At 39.4% G+C, this 18,927-nt stretch overlaps 1 long non-coding RNA gene across 4 annotated transcripts in view; it reads right to left on the bottom strand.

Moving 5' to 3' along the window:
* The window catches only part of LOC113595606 (uncharacterized), a 156,306-nt gene that overhangs the window by 10,105 nt on the left and 127,274 nt on the right, over nucleotides 1-18,927 (bottom strand). The gene's annotated exons all lie outside the window — the stretch shown is intronic.

Here is an 18,927-nt window from a genome sequence, read left to right as displayed (position 1 = left end):
ACTTGTTAGAAAGGCCATAACATAACTTTTGACCTAAGAGTTGGTTATGTAGCCCATATAAAATGTGTGTAAGTGACTTACCACCACATGAAGACGCTTCCTAATTAATAAATGTTGGTGTACGAAGCCTTTTGGGAAGCTCTGGTAGAAAACACTCCCATAGATCATTCAGAAGCTTCTTAATTTTTTTTTTATGTTTATTTATTTTTGAGAGAGAGAGAGAGCATGTGTGTGGGAGGGGCAGAGAGAGAGAGAGGAGACAAGAGTCCGAAGCAGGCTCCAGGCTCTGAGCTGTCAGCACAGAGCCCTATGTGGGGATTGAACCCACGACCGTAAGATCATGACATGAGCCCAAGTCGGACACTCAACCGACTGAGCCACCCAGGCACCCCCAGAAGCTCCTTTAAATCCTGTTTATATTCATGTTATTGTTTAGGCTTTATGCATGTAAATTGACCTGAGCCACACAACAACCCCACAAGGTAGATGATAATATTACCATTTTACAGATCATGGAAGACGAGCGACAAAGACAATAATCCAATAATCAACCTTCTATATTTACAAGTGGTCCAGAAAAGCTGTGTGTGTTCCCACGGACTAACAGTTATTGATTCTGAATGCACAGCTCATGTGACAGGTGTCTTGGCAAACAGGAAATGGATGACAGAGCCTTCTAATAACTGTAATTTTAAGAGGCAGATCAAGAAGACATGAGTATTGGATGGGGAGCAGATGGCTTTCATATTTCTTTACTATGTAGTACGCAGTGAAGAGAATGCAGAGTCCACTTGGGTGATGGAAAACCAAAGTTTCCTGGCATGTCTAACACTTACGACTCTCCTCTTCTGCTTAGGGAAAACACAAAACACATCACAAGCACTAATTGAACAAGCACTCTTGAGGTCTGATCATCAAATTATCTTCAAGAGGTTGGAGAGAGAGAGAGAGAGAGTGAGAGAGAGAGAGCATAAAAAAAGAAAGAAAAAAAGTATTAGAACAAAGACCAACAGCAATATTTTGTTCTTTGTTCCCATAGTCTCACCATAGCTGAATCAAGTTGCATGCATATATTAACTCTGAAAGATGTGAAGGATAACCTTCTTGATTCTGACAGCTGGTGTTGCACAGCAACTGGGGTCATGGATTCCACAGCCTTACTGGATATATTGTCAAAATGTTTTGGTTAAGGAGACTAAAAAATCAACAGCTCTGCCTTCAAGCCTTGTCTACCCTAAAATACTTCGCAACAAAATGAAGTAATACATCCATCAAATCATGTGATTTTTCAGTCAGCTTCTCCTGTCCATTCTGCACACTTTTCTTCCTCCCTTGATTGTTGCCACAGCATCAGAACCACCCACCCCTGCAGCTTCATTTAGGGCAGCCTCCACTGGGCCTAGGTATTTTGATTACAACCACAGATTGACTGACCTCCCATCCTCCCATTTTCCTTCCAGGGACGCTTGTGGTTTAAGCTAAATACCATGCCGCTCTAACCACTTAAAACAGAGCCACTGATTAAGACACAGCTATAACAATTGGATGCAAAGCTCCTGTTCTGAGAGTGACCAACATCCTGTGCCCTGACAAACAGCCAGTCCAAACACACTGGAGGCTAAATGGAGCTTTGGTGGAAGAGTGGTTAATTGTGTGTTGGTTCCCATGGACAGAGTCCATGTTTCCATGTGTCATTTCCAGACTATCCAAGAGGAATTATAGGAGAGGCCAGATGAAAGGCTTGGTATGAGTGATAAATAGGGGCGAGAAAAGTGGAGACTAGTTGGGTTAGATGAACTCCTGAGAAGGTTATTCGTGGACATTAAAGCTGGGCATTGTGCCCTACATGGCTTGGATGTAAGCTGTCCTTGCTTGGATGCCTGAAGTCCTATCTTCATAGGTTCAATGTTAGGTTCCAATTCCTCATCACAAAGCTTTATTTGATCTATTTTGGTTTCTATTTGACTACAGATGTTTATTGAGCACCTTCTATGTGCCAGATACTAAATGCCAGAAATAAGAAATGAACAAGACAGATAAGGTCTCTGCCTGGTTTGCATCCCATTGGTGGAAACAGAAAATGGACAAGTAAACAAGGTTACTTGGGATCATAGTAAGTGCTATGAGGAAAAATAAAGGAATTAAACAGGGAGAGATGCAAAAGAGTAACTGGGATACTAGAAATCCCCTTTAAATTAGGTGTTCAAGAAATGCCTTCCATAGTGGAAAGTGGAGGAAATCGTGAGAAGAGACGGAGCCAGTGACAGGAAGATCTGGGGGCGGGAGATCACAGAAAGCATTCGGAGGGAGGGGGGAGAACTACACGAGACAGTCGTAAGGTAGGAACTTAGGGTTTGTGTGTCCTAAAGGAAGCCATGTGACTGAAGCATCCTGAAGAGAGAAGAGAGAAGACCAGAGGAGGTTGGGGAGGCCAAGAGAAGCTACATCATGAAGGACTATAGGCCATGGGAAAGAGTTAAGATTTTACTCCAAACACATTTTGCTTTCTTCACTTCAACTCAGTGGTCCATTCTCCTAAGTTTGCATTGACGGTTTGATCGCTACATTAGGGATATCCAATCCTAATCTTTGGCCAATACCAAATTGAATTTTAAGTATATAGCATTGAACTGTAAGTATATAGATTGGAAACCATTCACTAATGGCTCTTTCCATTAAGCTTTTTATGGCAAGGATCTGTTCTCTCATTTGGCATGTCCCACTCAATAGCTTCTCATAATTTACCATTCTGCTTTGGCAGAAAATAGACATTAATTCGAGAGAATGGCTTTTGGAGATAGATTTTACTTTTGTCAGTTATCGATGATGGAAAAACTATAAAGGATGTCTTTCTGAAAGGGGGCAGGTGATACCTCTCTTAGCCTGTTGTTAGATCTAAACGAACAATTTTATGTGAGAGAAAAAAATTGAGATTCCAACTCAAACTTTCTAAGTTTTAAGTCTAAGTTTACTAAGAAACTGTGTGTTAAGTAAGGCTATGCACCTGCAGTGAAATACTGAGTAAAATCAAAGACTCAAGCCTGGAACTAGTTTTCCCAAAAATGTACACTGAACAGTTTCTGCCACATGATTTTACAGGAGTATCCATAATCTGCCATTTCCCAGGCATCTGGGATCATGAATATTCAGACAGGTAGAGTGCTGAATACTTTATTGAATGATGACATCTGGCACTCCTGGATTAAGTGATGCTTCTAGTCCTAGGAGAAATAACGTAGGTTACTACTAAGCATACTCGTTTTTATATAGAGTTCACTTATTAATGAAAAAATACATTCTCTATCAGTTCAATGAATTTTTTCTAGGCAATAACCTTGTACAGGATGTGCTAAGGTCTAGAGAAATACGAAGTTCCATATTTACAACCTTGTACCTGATATTCACTAGTTGTTTTTTTTTTTTTTTAGGAAGTTTTGTTTTTAAGCCCCAGGTACTATTCAAGATACTGAGTCTACTTGTGTCTCTGAGAAATTTTATGACCTTGTTTGATAAGCTGCAATAAACCTACTTTAATAAAAATCTGAAACTCTAGGATCTAAGTGTTAAATTGGCCCCAAGGAAATTTCTGGAAATGTATGGGGCCATGGTGAACTGTAGACCCCAGCTCAAGACTGTTTGACCAAGGACCCTTGGGGATTATTAATGTGTGTGAAAATCTTTTATACATTTTGTCTTTCCATTTCTAAGGCACAACAACTACAGGCATAGATTGTAGGCAAAGTATATTTACATTTCTTAAATCCGTGTTTCCAATTCCAAACTATGCATTCAGATCCTGTTGGTGGTGGCGAAAGGAATCCCTAGACTTGGACATTCCTTGCTTTAAAGTGTAGGGTATTGTATATTTCCCCAATATTTGTGCCTTACTGCTCCTTTGAGAACACAGATTCTCTGCATTGATGCTTCATTTCTTCACTAGCAACCCCCACATCAGATCTTAATGGTCATGGTGCCCACTATACATAAGTCTTTTCTCTAAAAATATCAAATCGTCCAGAACTGATAGCTTTCATGGAAAGTCCATTACTTTGTTACTTCTGGCAGGCACATGTGTTTTCCTTTGGCTGGCCAGGCTAGTGGTGTTTCCAGCAGCGTGGATAACTGGCGACCCCGTGTAGTTCCTTCTCTTAAGCCTGTCAAAGTCTTGTCTGACACAGGTAAACTGGACATGACTGTATAAACATACCAGGGCATTTGGTGACACCTCTAAACTGTGACACCTTGCCAGAAAGTCTCCCTAGCATGTCAGTGAGTGGTTAAAGCTTTCTGGGTCCAGTACAGTGCTTCACCACAAGATAAGATTTCTGCAAGCAGAACTTTGTCTTCAAGGTTTACATTTTGCTTAAAACTTAAGCTCCAAAAACTTCAGGTCAAATTCCATTGCCATTGATTTTCCCCTTGCCATTCAGGGTTGGACAGTCCCCAAGGGTTCCTTCTGGAACCTTGAGCCCATTACTTTCCAGTTGCGTTTCTGCCCTTTTCACTTCTCAGCTGTAAGTGTGTTTATCCTGACTCATATACTACCTTTCCCTTCCAGAACACGTTTAAATAAAATTGTAAATAGGGATCCAAGTTGCTTTTTCATTTCACATTCCACGGAATTAGTGAGAGGGAGAGTGGCTTTGGCACTCTCCATACTCTTGTATAGAACACCCTCCATACTCTTGTATAGAACTGCCCTCGGGGGAGGACTCATTGGCTTTCCACGTTCTGCTGAAGCTGATGGTCAAAGCATGGGAAAGTTAGACATTTGCCCTGTAAAATAATCCTCCAGTACTTGTTGTGCTGTCCTCTCATTTCTATCAGGATAATCATTCTATTTAAAATACATCTTTGTGGGGAGCCTGCGCGGCTCAGTTGGTTACGCGTCCAACTCTTGATCGCAGCTCAAGTCGTGATCTCATGGTTGGTGAGTTCCGGCCCCACATTGGACTCTGCGCTTACAGCATGCAGCCTGCTTGTAAGTCTCTCTCCCTCTCTCTGCCCCTACCCACTCGTGCTCTCACTCTCACTCTCAAAATAAATAAATAAACGTTAAAAAATTAAAAAAATATATATACTCCGTTGTTTTCCTCCAGAGGAAAACTCTCATAAAGTAACGACCACAGTTTTCACTCAGCACCTTGCCTCTCCTCTTGGTGGACTCTCAATTAGTGTGTGTTGAATTGAATTGAAAACCAGTTACATGAACTGGTTAGGTTTAACCTGGTCTTAGAACACAGCCTGATTAGTTGATAGCTCTTCTCCTTAAATTTTCTATTTTCGGGTACTCTTTGTATTTTTCAAGTCTGAAACTTTTAAACACAAGGGCCTAAAGAATTTCATCCATAGCCACAGTGGCTGAAGTGTTTTAATTCCAAGGTAAAAATATGTACTGCCTCATCTGTAGCCTGCATATAGATTTATGTTTGGATCTTCAAGATAAATTTGCCTTCTAAAAGATCACCTAGGATAATGGAAGAGAAGCTTCCATCTATCTTTACTAAAAATAAAACCTCCGGTCTTAATGGAACACAAGATGTCTCCCTTGCACGAGATATAATGCAGCTGGGGTAGAATTCTCTGATGGGTTTTTAGCGAAAAATGCCCTAGTCTCCTTCTCATTCCCTGAAGCACTGGGTAGCTGCCAACTCATTCAGAATCTGTAGGCATCTGGTAAAGCTCTGGTTTGATTGCCTCGGTCAGGTTGGATAGAAGTAGACCCAGACATTGCTCTTCTAGACATGGCTTCTCTGTTATTGCCTTGAAGTTTATCCACTCTGTAAGCTCAATCACCTTGAAAATTACCCTTAGTTTTCCATCACTCACATTACCTTAGTCAGTTTCTTAGCTACTTGGATTTTGTGTGGAATACTTATCAAATTAAATCACACCGATGGGCCCTGGGATCCATGAACTATAAATACATTTATAGTTAATCATCCGACTAAATTCTTTCCCGAGATGAAAAAAAAATATATATCAAAAAGGCCATCTTCTAGGAGTTTCCAGATTGTAAAAATGCAGATCTTGTCTGCGTTGTGATATGCCTCTAACAGGGATCTGTCTAGCCTCAAGTGGGAGAAAGAGCTTTAGAGAAAAGTGGTAGCCCTTGGTTATCAAAAGGTTAAGTGTGACTTTGGTGCCTTTGGGGGGGGGGGTATTCTTTTTTTTTTTTTTTGTCAGGATTAAGCATAAGCAGAGGTAATTTTGGAGTTAATCAGATTTCAAAGCATGTAGAATTTTTAAGTCTGCATATGTATATACCATAACAATGCTTTATTAATAGATTCTTGATCATACCACTTATTAGTGGAAGTGTCTTCATGGATAAGTGGACAAAGATTGATTTGAATCGATTTGTTTATTCACAAAAAGAGAAAGGCTTCATGTTTTCATATCTTTTATCTGTGAACAACTTTCAGACCCTTAAAATGGTCTATGAACATGTCCAACTCAATACCTTTCAACTTGGAAAACTCAAAAAATATGTGAGAACTTATAAATGATGACAGAGCCCAAGTGAGGGTTTTAAAATAAGTAAATGATGCATAAAATTACAGAATTGTACAAATGTTGTATAAGAAGACATACCATTGCCCAAATACCATCCACCTATACACACTCCTCACAGAATCTCCTGCGGGCTCTCAGAAAGTAGTAAGACAAGCTTTGTGCTGGAGAAACACACAAGAGACACAGGAGGTGATGATGGTCCCAGACACCAGGTGGAAGTCTAAAAGGTAGATGAGCTTCAGAGCTTCAGAACTTTCTTTTAACAGAGGTTCTCAGAATAACAGAAACTTAGATGGCTTTCCTACATCCCCAGGGCTCCCAGTGGATTCTCTTTCACAGCTGCCTGATACTGGTCATGTTGAGCAGGAGCCCCAGCTTTAGAATAACAGAATAGTAGTAGACAGGTGTCACTTAGCCATATGTTATCTCCTGTCTTATTCTTTTATCGTGTGGTGTATTATTATTCCTGTGTTATTGTGGTCACAGCAGCTAGAATATGTGGTTTGTGGGCAAGGATGAGAAAACACCACTTTTAGGGCTAAAAGTGAAATATATTATCTCATGTAACCAAATGCTGAAGCCAGGGGTTTGAATTCTATCAGCCTCCCTCCCCTCCACCTTTTACTCTCTCCTTTTCTGTCTTTGCTTCTTTTCCTGCATGCCAGTCCTGTGCTAGCTCTAAACATGGCTTCTGCAGCTCCCAGGCTCGCATCTCAGCTTTGACATCAGAGCAGAATTGAATCAAATGGTAATTTCTGTATTTGTAGTAAAAACACAACGCCATGTTCAATTCCCCCTAAGAGTGGTTGCATCTTAAAAAACATCAGTCCATAGATTAAATGTCAACACAGAGTTCCTGTATTTTAAAACATGAAAGAGATTTTTTTCAGTTAACTTGTCCAAATAAAATATGAATGTCAGTAATAATATAGGAATCAGGCAAATGAAAACCTCATATACTTCAGGTGAGAATGTAAAGTGTCACAACCACTTGGGGGACCTGGATTTGCAGTTTCTTAAAAAGTTAAACATATATTTATCATAAAATCTCATTTTTTCACCCCTAGGCATTTGTCCAAGAAACATGAAAGCATGTGTTCATAGAAATATAGGTATACCAATAATCCTAGAAATCTTATATGTAACAGTGTAAAACTGGAAAAAGCCCAAATGTTCCTCAACAGGCGGATGGATAAACAAATTGTGGTATAGCCATACAATGGGATACTACTAAGGAATAAAAAGGAATGAACTGTTGATTCATACTACAACATAGATGAATCACAAAATAATTATACTCAGTGAAGGAAATCAGACAGAAGAAAAGTACATATTGTATGATTCTACCTATTTAAAGGGAGAGAAAGCAAACTCATCTATAGTGACAGAAAACAGATCAATGTTTGCCTGGAGGGAGTAGGAGTGTGGAATAAAGAAGAGCAGAAGGGAGAGATTATAATGGAGCTTAAGAAAATATTTGGTAGTGGGGCACCTGAGTACCTCAGTCGGTTGAGCATCCGACTTCGGCTCGGGTCAAGGTCTTGTGGTTGGTGAGTTCAAGCCCCACGTCGGGCTCTGTGCTGGCAGCTCAGAGCCTGGAGCCTGCTTGGGATTCTGTGTGTGTGTGTGTCTCTCTCTGTCCCTCCCCCGCTTGCTCTCTCCCTGTCTCTTTCAAAAATAAGTAAACATTGTAAAAAAAAAAAAAAGGAAATACTTGGTAGTGATGGGCATGTTCGTTATCTTCATTGCAGTGATGGTTTTATGTTGCTTATATTTGAAAATATTTCAGATCATACATTTTAAGTATATACATTTATTGCAGGTCAATTAAACTAAAATAAAGCTGTTAAAATTTTTGTAGAAGTCAACTAAAGTAACACTTCAGGGAAAAAAGTATAGTAATAAAGGCTTACAGTAGAAATGAAGGAAGGCCTCAACTCAACAATCAAGGCTTCCACAATAAGAAACTAGAAATGAATATAACAAATAAAGCGCAAAACAAGCAGAAGAAAGAATATAATTAGGAAAAACATTAATGAAATTGAAAAGATAAACACAATAAAGTTAATAAAAAACCAAAAGCTTGTTGCTTGAAAAGACCAATAAAATTCGTAAACTTCTAGCTAGATTGATCAAGGAAAAAAAAATGGTCAAATGTCTATTAAGGTAATTGAACCAGACATTGTAAACCTTCTCCCAAAACCTTCATGCCCAGATGTCTTTACAATTGAATTCTATCAAGTAGCTATGGAATAAATAATATAACTTCTAGAAAAAAATCTCCAAAAAAAGAAAGGAAGAGGAAGGAACACTTCCTAACTCACTTTTATGGGTCAACATTACCCTGATACCAAAACCAAAAGACATTTCAAAAAAAAAAAAAGGGGGAAACTACAGATCTATATCCCTTGTGAACATTGATGTGAAAATCTTTGACAAAATTTTAACAAGTGGAATTCAGTAATAAAATTAATATGTCATGATCAAAGTAGTTTCTTCTCAGGAATTCAAGGTTTGCTCAACATTCAAAAATTAATAAAGGTAATTCACCATATCAACAAACTAAAAAGAAAAAAAGCATATAATTGTATCTCTCGATGAAGAAAACTCTTCTCAACATTCAACATCTTTCTTTATTGATTAAAAAAATCTCAACAAAGTGGGAATGGAAGAGCATGTCCTTCAAATAATAAGGGGTCTCTAAGGAGAACCTTCAGCTAACATCATGCTTAATGGTAAAAGTATGGTAAATGCTTTTTCCCTAAGACCAATAACAAAACAAAAGTGTCTACTGTCATCACTTGCCCTCAACATTGTACTGTAGATTCTAAAACTACAGGGCTTCTTAACATCGGCACTACTGGCATTTTGGGCCTAATAACCCTTTGTTGGCTCAATATCTTGTACATTGTAGGATGTTTAGCAGCACTCCTTGCCTCTTACCCAAGAGACATCACTAGCATGTTCTCCAGTTTTGTCAACCAGAATGTCTCCAGACATTGCCATATGTCCTCTGAGGTGGGAACAAAATTCATCCCACTTGGAGAATCATAATTCTAGACAAGTGTATATGGAACAGGAAGGAAGGAAGGAAGGAAGGAAGGAAGGAAGGAAGGAGGAAAAAAAGAAAGAAAACAGATTGGAAAGAAAGAAGTAAAACTGTATTTATTAGAAGCCAACACATGATTGTTTATGAAGAAAATACTCAGAAATTGCCAAAAAAGAGGTAAAAGATACTAGTGAATGAGCTTGGTAAAGCTGTGAAATACAAAGTCAATATAAAAAATCAATTTTATTTCTGTATATTAGAAATATATAATTAAAAAGTGATACTTAAAATCATTATTACAATAACATTAAAAGCCTTAAATACTTAAGGATAAATTTAAGAAAATATGTGCAAGATTTGTATATTGGGAGCTACAGAACTAAAAGTTAAAAAGTTAAAAACTAAAGTTAAGGGGTGCCTGGGTGGCTTGGTCGGTTAGGCATCCGACTTCGGCTCAGGTCATGATCTCATGGTCCATGAGTTCGAGCCCTGCGTCGGGCTCTGTGCTGACAGCTCAGAGCCTGGAGCCTGTTTCAGATTCTGTGTCTCCCTCTCTCTCTACCCCTCCCCTGTTCATGCTCTGTCTCTGTCTCAAAAATAAATAAATGTTAAAAAAAAAATTAAAAAAAAAACCCTAAAGTTAAAAGGACCTAAATAAATAGGAGATCTACCATTTTCATGGATCAGAAGACTTGTTAATAAATGTCAATTCTTCCCAAATTGATCTAAAAAATCAACTGCAAACCCAGTCAAAATAGCTTTCTTTTTTTCTTTGGCATAAATTTAAAAGCTAATTCTAACATGTATACAGAAATTCAGAGGACCTAAAATAGCTCCCCAATAAATATTTTATTTTATTTTTTATTTTTTTTTAACGTTTATTTATTTTTGAGACAGAGAGAGACAGAGCATGAACGGGGGAGGGCCAGAGAGAGAGGGAAACACAGAATCTGAAAGAGGCTCCAGGCTCTGAGCTGTCAGCACAGAGCCCCATGCGGGGCTCGAACTCACAGACAGCGAGATCATGATCTGAGCCTAAGTCGGAAGCCCAACCGACCGAGCCACCCAGGCACTGCCCCAATAAATAATTTAAATAGAAAAATCAAGTTGGAGGACTTATACTCCCTGTTTTTAATCCTATAAAGCTATATTAATCAAAATATAATGGTGTTGGCAAAAGGATAGACATATAGATCAATAAGACAGAATTGAGAACCCAGAAAATAGAAACACACACATATTTGTTCAATGTTTTATGATAACGGTGCCAAGGTATTTCAATGGGTAAAGTATATTTTTAATAAAAAAATAGTGCTAGAACAATTAGATATTAACCTTTAAAAAGATGAAACTTGACCCTTACTTTTGCCATACAGAAAGATTAACTCAAAATTGATTGTAGACTTCACGGTACTAAAACTAAGATCCTTTTGGAGGAACATAGAAGCAAATATTTGTGACCTTCAGCTAAATGAAGACATCCTAGATTGGACAAAAAAAATCTGCAAATGATACAAAACAATTGATACAGTGGAGTCCAACAAAACTAACTTTGCTCATTAAAAATAGTATTACAGAAATGAAATGGAAAGCCACAGACTAGGGGGAAATATTGCCAAAACACGTAACTGACAAAGAATCTATGCAAAATAAAAAAGAACATGTACATCTCAGTACCGAAAAGACGGACAACATAAAAATATAAGTAAAACATTTTAAAGCCCATGCACCAGAGTAGATATGTAGATGACAAATAAGCACAGAAAAATGTGCTCAAGATCATCAGGGTAACATAAATAAAACCATAATAAGATATCAACACATACGCATTAGTATGGCAAAAATTTAAAAAACTGACCATACCAAATGTTGGCAAGGATATGTACACAAGCAATTGGTGCTCATATACATTGCCAGATATCCCACGCATTCCACTCTATGTTTTTGCTCAAGAGAAATAAAAACAAAAGTCCACTACAAAACTTGTACTCAAATGTTTACTGCAGTTTATTTATAAGAGCCCCAAACTGGAAACAACTCAGATTTCTATCAACTAGAAATATTTTTAATCAGACCTAATTTTGAAAAACAAACAAACACATTCAGACCTGATTGGAAAGCCTGTAATCACATGTTTTTCTCAACTTTTAGAGTCATAGCCAGATGTCTTCATTGTCAATTAAAAAGTTCTGATTTTTACTAAAACTTAGAAGACACTCTTCTAGGATCCATTAGTACCTCTCTTATAAAGGGAAGAAGAATGAGGCTCCATGAGTTTCATTCTTAGTAACTGCCGTGCACACAGCATAATGCTAAAAGCAACTTTAAGAAGGGCCTCCAGAGCTCTTATGAGCTGCCAATTGGGTATATTACAACCAAGATCAAGAGGAGAATAAGGAACAGTAAAGGAGGCTTAAAAAAAAAAATCTAAGGCCTTCTATGTCAGACCAGACTTCCCAAGGTCCTGGCACCAAGTGCCATTTATGAGGCCATTCAGGGCACTGGAAACGAGAATGTCCTTAGAGGGGACAACCAAAGTCAAAATCCTGTAAGCCATACCCCTTGTGTGGAGACAGTCACTGGAAGATCTGAATGCTCTCGGGGACCTCAATCTGCGAGGGCTCAGATAACCAGTGTCCCTGACAGGAACGAATGGGGCCCCAGCTCTTCATGTTAGCTCCCCTGAACCAACCAAACCCAGAGCCTTTGGTAATTCTGGAAATAGAAGGAACACTGGTTGATTTCCTTCTTGACACTGGAGCCACATTTTCTGTCCTCCTTTGCACTCCCGGCCAACCAACCAAATGCAGCTCAACAATTAGAGGCATCTCCAGAAGACTTGTGACTAAATTTTTCTCTTAGCCACCAGGGTGCATATGGGGAGACATTTTTTTTCCACATTCTTTTTTTTTTGATAATGCCAGAGAGCCCCACTCCCTTGCTACGAAAAGACATTATGACTGAATTAGGGACTATAGAACCACTAGCTCCAGGATGGATAAACAATTGCCTAAATATATAGTAATCTGGACACTGAAGATCAATCTTTCCTTGAAGGAAAATTACGTATGCCTCATGGAGTTGTTCCTATGCAAACTGGATGGCCAAAGGAAGATTCGAGGATTGAGAACCAAAAACTAGTTCAAAAGCTTACTTATTCTAAGCAACAATAGCACAAGATCCAAATAAATATGGAAGAGGGAGGAAAAGCTACAGTTAAATTTAAAAAATAAATGACCAGATAGGTCAGAGACTTTTTGAATGGCTACAATGCATCTTTCCTTCCCATGGTGTGACCACCTCCCTAGGAGGCATTGCATTTGGAATATTAATGCTCGCTGGTCTAATATTCTTTTTGTGTGTCACTCGTAGAAGTTGTTGCATATGCCAGAAAAATAAGAAAATTTTGCTAGCCCAGACATTCCAAATACCCTCCCATTATTTCGGACCTCTGGATCGACCTCTGACCCTGCCCTGACTGGCATACCCCTGTCAAAGCCCCCTTGCAGCAGGAAGCAGTTAAGATCAGTCTTCCTCCCAATTCCTAATGGCAGTTAGGAGTCACGTGTTCAAAGGGAGGCGGGGGAATGTAACAGGAAAAGATGGGATTCAGTAGGCAGAGAGGGAAAGGTTAGGACTTGAGGTCCTAGGTGGGAAAACACACACACACACACACATTTTGGAACAACGCGGGGAGATTCTGACAACAGTGAACCCCTTCAGGGGTAAGATTCCTCTTAAGAAACAAATGTCTGTGCCTTGGTCCCAAATAACCTATAAGTGAAAATGGAATCAACTTAGAAAAGAAGAGGAGGGGTTGTGAGAAGTAAGGGAGATGATATATTTTCAGAAATACATAAAAGCTGTACTGTCTAGTTAACAATAGGTTTACAACCTATTGGAAATATTTACAATCCCCCACCCCCACCCCATGGAGTCCCAAACCCTTAGACACTTCATTCCCTGGTACTTCTTCCCCTCTCCATTTTGTAGGCTTATTTTTTCACGGGCTCTGCAATGAGCATGTGCCAAAGAACTGAAGTCTCTGTGTCACCTCAGGGAATGTACTTTTGTTCCAATCAGACTACTTTTTGGCCTTACGTGGGCCTAGGCGACTTCCAGGTAAGGCTGTAACCTCTGTAATACTCAGCCAATGAGGAATTAGGGGACGGACTTCACGCTAGGAGACAAATTGCCTGCTGTAACTGCCATCAGAAACCTGCTCTTGCAAAGACGTTGATTAAAGCCTTACTTCACTGTGGGGGTGGGGAGAAGCCTCCAAATAAATGCAAACTCCGTTTAGTTTATTTTCATTTTTTTTAATCGAAGTGTAGTTGACATATAATATTAGATTAGTTTCAGGTGTACAACATCACGATTCAACAGTTATATACAGCATGAAATGCTCACCACAATAGTATATTATAGTATTACTGACTGTATTCCTTATGCTGGACTTTTCATCCCCGTGACTTACTGATTTTATAACTGAAAGCTTGTCCTTCTTTTTAAATTTTTTTTTAATGTTCATTTATTTTTGAGACAGAGAGACACAGCATGAGCAGGGAAGGGGCAGAGAGAGAGGGAGACACAGAATGTGAAGCAGGCTCCAGGCTCTGAGCTGTCAGCACAGAGCCCGATGCAGGGCTCGAACTCACGGACCGCGAGGTCATGACCTGAGCCAAAGTCGGACGCTTAACCGACTGAGCCACCCAGGCGCCCTGGAAGCTTGTCCTTCTTAATCGTCTTCACCATTTCGCCCATTCCACCTCCCTTCCCCCTTGACAACCTTACCAGTTTTTTTCTGTATATTAATGAATCTGTTTCTCTATTTTATAACCTTTCTTCCCCATTTTTCTTTCTACATGTCTTGAAAGAAGGGAACCTTTCCAAGGGGACACTCACTCCCTGGGCTCTGCAGAGAAACCCCAGCTTATATGACAAGGTTTGAGTCACCACTACCCCATGTCCTGGCTGGTGCACCACAGTTCAGCAGCATTTTCTGGAATCATTTTGATGAGAAGCCAATTAGAAAAAAAAAAAAAAAAACCATGAGAACCATTTGGGAAGCAAACTTTTCCTTTGATGTGTGTTAGTATGAAAACCCAGTATCTGGCATGGGCAATGTTCAATCTTTGAACACACACACACACACACACACACACACACACATACACACACTTCTCTTAGTACAAAGTTGTCACTTGAGCAAAAATCTTTTATTTTTAGCTCATCCAAAGATGAGAAGCTATTTGGCACAGACTTAATAAAACCTTCATATAAAAGTGCCAGAACTTCCATATAGAGTGTAACTTGAGGAGTTATCTTGATCCTCAGAGAGCCATCCAGCTTTCCAGAAGGAGGCCAGTAAAAAGTGGGGAAGGGTAAGGCTAAATTGAGAATGCTGAAGGGGAAGTCGGTGCTTGTAAATATGCCTTCAAATTTTACTTCAGAGTTCGGTCTTTACATATGTCCAAGATTGGGCTCAAGACTGGGCTGCTGGTGTCACAGTGAAATCTTGAGATCTCTGGAACTCCTTTTTTCAGAAGTAGGTATATTTGGGCTACAAGGAGAGGAAAGCTAGTAATACACGTGAAAAAGTGATAGAGCATATTAACTTAATACACTGTATTCATTAAATCTAATAAAAGCATTGATAATTCAAATCCTTCAATAATCCCGAGTGTTCATTTTATTGGTAAATCCCTACCGTTTTCCATGTAGTCTTTCAGAAGAAAGTGTTGTAAGTTTTTCTTCTTTAAGTTAAAAAGTGTCCAGGGGTGCCTGGGTGGCTCGGTGGGTTAAGCGTCAGAGTTCAGCTCAGGTCATGATCTCCCTGTTGGGGGTTTGAGCCCCATATCGGGCTCTGTGCTGACAGCTCGGATCCTGGGGCCTCCTTCGGATTCTGTCTCCCTCCCTCTCTGCCCCTCCCCCCTCATCCTGTCTCTCTTCTCTCAAAAGTAAATAAACATTAAAAACAATGGTTTTAAAAAGCGTCCAACAGAAGGGAGAAAGGAAAAAAACAGATTTCTGGGAAAAACTGACACACACTTGGAAAACTTACTTATGAACAATTAAGAATTGGATCCATTCCTATGAAAGTGGAACAAAAATATCAACCAATCCACGTGGGCTACTCGGCCTAAAATGTGCTCTAAACAGCAACATGTATTCCCTGTGTTTCCCTTCGTGCCCTACCTGCAGTCTGGAGAGAGACCCATACACTCTACGTTGGAAAAGTCCTTTGCATTCCACACAACCTTCGTTCAAATTCCCTTTGAAGAAGAAAAGTCACAACTGAAGAGCGATCCCGGCCCTAACCTCTCCTCAAAAGGTAAGTGGTCTCCTAGTAGCCTGCAGACCAGCAGGGCCTGATCCAGTCGATACCTTGGTTATTCGGCGTCCCTCGGAGAGGAGAAGATAGTCTGGAAATCAGACCTTGTGTGTTGTTGTAAGACAGAGCCTGAGGCTGAGTATGTCACACAGTACCAAGGACAGAAGGCGCAGTACAAAATGAGCTTGAAGGGGCAATTGGACTTTCAATTGCCTGGTGAGAAATGACTAATTAAAATGAAAAAAAAAAAAAAAAAAGAGGAAAGTGTTCTCAGATTGCATATACAGTAGGCCCCGGAACAAGGTTTGAGCTGGGCAGGCCCACTTATATGCAGACTTATTTTCAATAAATACAGTACAGTACAGGACTGTAAATATATTTTTTCTTGCTTATCTTCTTCATAAGTCTTTTCAGTAGCTTATTTTATTGTAAGGATACAGTATATAATACGTGCACCATACAAAATATGGGTTAATCGACTGTTTATTAGGCTATTAGTACAGTCAAGTTTGGGGGGAGTCAAAAGTTGTATGTGGATTTTTGACTGCATGGGGGGTCAGCAGCCCTAACTGCCTCATTGTTCCAGGGTCAGCTGGGAAGTATACTCACCTACCAGGGAGATTCAATTGCTACTAAGGCCTAATAGGTAATGATGGATAGCCAGGGTGTATCCTTCCTCAGAAGCAGGAATAAACTGAAATGTAGTCTTGTTGAAGCCAAGTTGAGAGATGGCTTACTGTTCCTGCTTCAACAGGCATGTCTCAAATCTCATCATTAGGGGGCAGGAGGCTATGAATATTTTGATTTCTAGCAAGTCTCATATGTGAATTATCCCTCACCTCCTTATCGCCATAAAACTCTGGCTAGCTAGACTTTGGAGCACACACAAAATATACCTTTTAAAATGTGTGCTTTGGGGCGTCTGGGTGGCTCAGTCACATGATGGCCTGACTCTTGATGTCAGCTCAGGTCAGGATCCCACGGTTCGTGAGTTCAAGCCCCACGTCAGGCTCCACGCTGTCACTGTTGGCACTGAGCTTGGGATTCTCTCACTCTCCCTCTCTCTTTGCCCCTCCCCTGCTTGCACTCTCTCTTACTCTCAAAATAAATAAACTTTTAAAAAAATGTGTGTTTTGTTCCAATTTAAATGTGCTTAAATAACACTAACTGATCTTGGTAGAAAAGCTTTGAATTAGAGAAATATCTGAATTAAATTTATTTTAGAAGTGGAGTTTTTATAACTTTTCTATACTTAACATATTTGAAGTTAGGCTAACAATATGTTGCTAAAGTGGCACTCAAGGGACCAATTTAGTGAATGCAGAAAACGATTTTAATTATGCATGCCAAATATTTATATTTAGATTGCAGCTGTAAATTGTTTGGAAGTCTTTTTCACTTAAATAGCTTAAAAATTGTATTTGCAATCTTTATAAAAGCCAAAGATTTATTTAACAAGCTCTTCCTTCTCACCCCATGAAACTTAAACTATGTAAGTTCCTGTCCAATGAGTCATCAATTATAAATGAAGGTATTCTAAAATTTCCTTAAATAACAACTCTAAGGATTATGCTCCGTGTGCTTTAATTAAGTCTTGTACCTTGACTGTGCAAAGCTGAAGCCTACATTAAATATCCTCTGTCACGGTCATTTCCTATAAAAATTTAAAACTTGCCTATCTTCATCATTCCTAGTCCCCTTTCCCACTGCTACTTTTCTCTTTAACATTTATCACTATCTAACATACCATACCGTTTGTTTTTCTTGTTTGTTTATTGTTTGTCTCCCACCCTTGACTATAAGCTCCATGAGGACAGATTCCTTGCTTGTTCACTGCTATATCCCTAACACCTAGTGAGAGGTGCCAGGAACATAATATGTACTCAACAAATCATTAAACAAATGAATAAGTGAGATGTGTCTGAGTTTTGACATCTTTTCATACGGAACTACAGACATTTATTTATTAGGCACATATCAGGTTTACTACTCGCCGTGTTCCACTGAACGACAGGAGAGAATTCTGCCATAAACAAGCCACGTCTTTTCCCTCACCAAGGATGTTGCCTGTGTGAGTAAACAAAAACCCAAGACCATTACAGAAGAGGGGAAAGTGGCTGACCATACCCGAAGGTGGAGATTGTTGAGGAATATTTCCATGTTAACCTTAATATGCGTTAAATCTTAAAGGAAGAGTATGACAGCATTCCACATAGAGGCAATTACAAATTAAAACATCTTTCTCGGGAGACATCACTAGAAATAGTCGGGGGTTATGTAGCTTTTCAAATTTTATTCAATCAACTGCCCCACTACAAGCCTAAAATTTGGTCATCCCACCCTTCATCTTATCCCCTTATTTAGTTAGCTTGATCGTTTCTTCCCCAAACCAGTCCCCCATAATGCAATTAATTACCTTCTCCAGTTAACTGTGAGCATGTATGCATGAGTGTGCACACAGCACACACATTCATGCACAGAATCCAAGGGTTTTTGTGTTAAATTCTATGACATTTTTAACACACCAAAATAGCAGATAGATTTCTCTCTGCAAATCTGAAAGTTTGATTTTTCTTTTTTTTTAAAAACTTTTTTATTACTTTGGAGAAGATGATAAGCTTCCCCCTCGCTCTTTGGTTTCCAATGTGATAAAACTTCCCTAAACTGAAAAGGTACCACACTGCTTTAAATTATAAGAAGAAACCTTGAGGTACCTGGGTGGCTCAGTTGGTTAGGCGTCTGACTTCGGCTCAGGTAATGATCTCACAGTTTGTGAGTTTGAGCCCCATGTCAGGCTCTGTGCTGACAGCTCAGAGCCTGGAGCCTGCTTCCAATTCTGTCTCCCTCTCTCTCTGACCCTCCCCCACTTACACTCTGTCTCTGTCTGTCTCTCTCTCAAGAATAAATAAACATTAAAAAAATTTTTTTTTAAATAATAAGAAGAAACCAGAAAGACAACAGATAGATGACTTTCCTCTAATCTGAATTGTCTTGGAAAAACAAAGGTGATACAAGGAACTTCACAACC

Source organism: Acinonyx jubatus, chromosome E4, assembly GCF_027475565.1.
Source record: "Acinonyx jubatus isolate Ajub_Pintada_27869175 chromosome E4, VMU_Ajub_asm_v1.0, whole genome shotgun sequence".
In the NCBI taxonomy this organism is placed as follows: domain Eukaryota; kingdom Metazoa; phylum Chordata; class Mammalia; order Carnivora; family Felidae; genus Acinonyx; species Acinonyx jubatus.
This window is presented reverse-complemented; position numbering and strand designations above follow the sequence as displayed.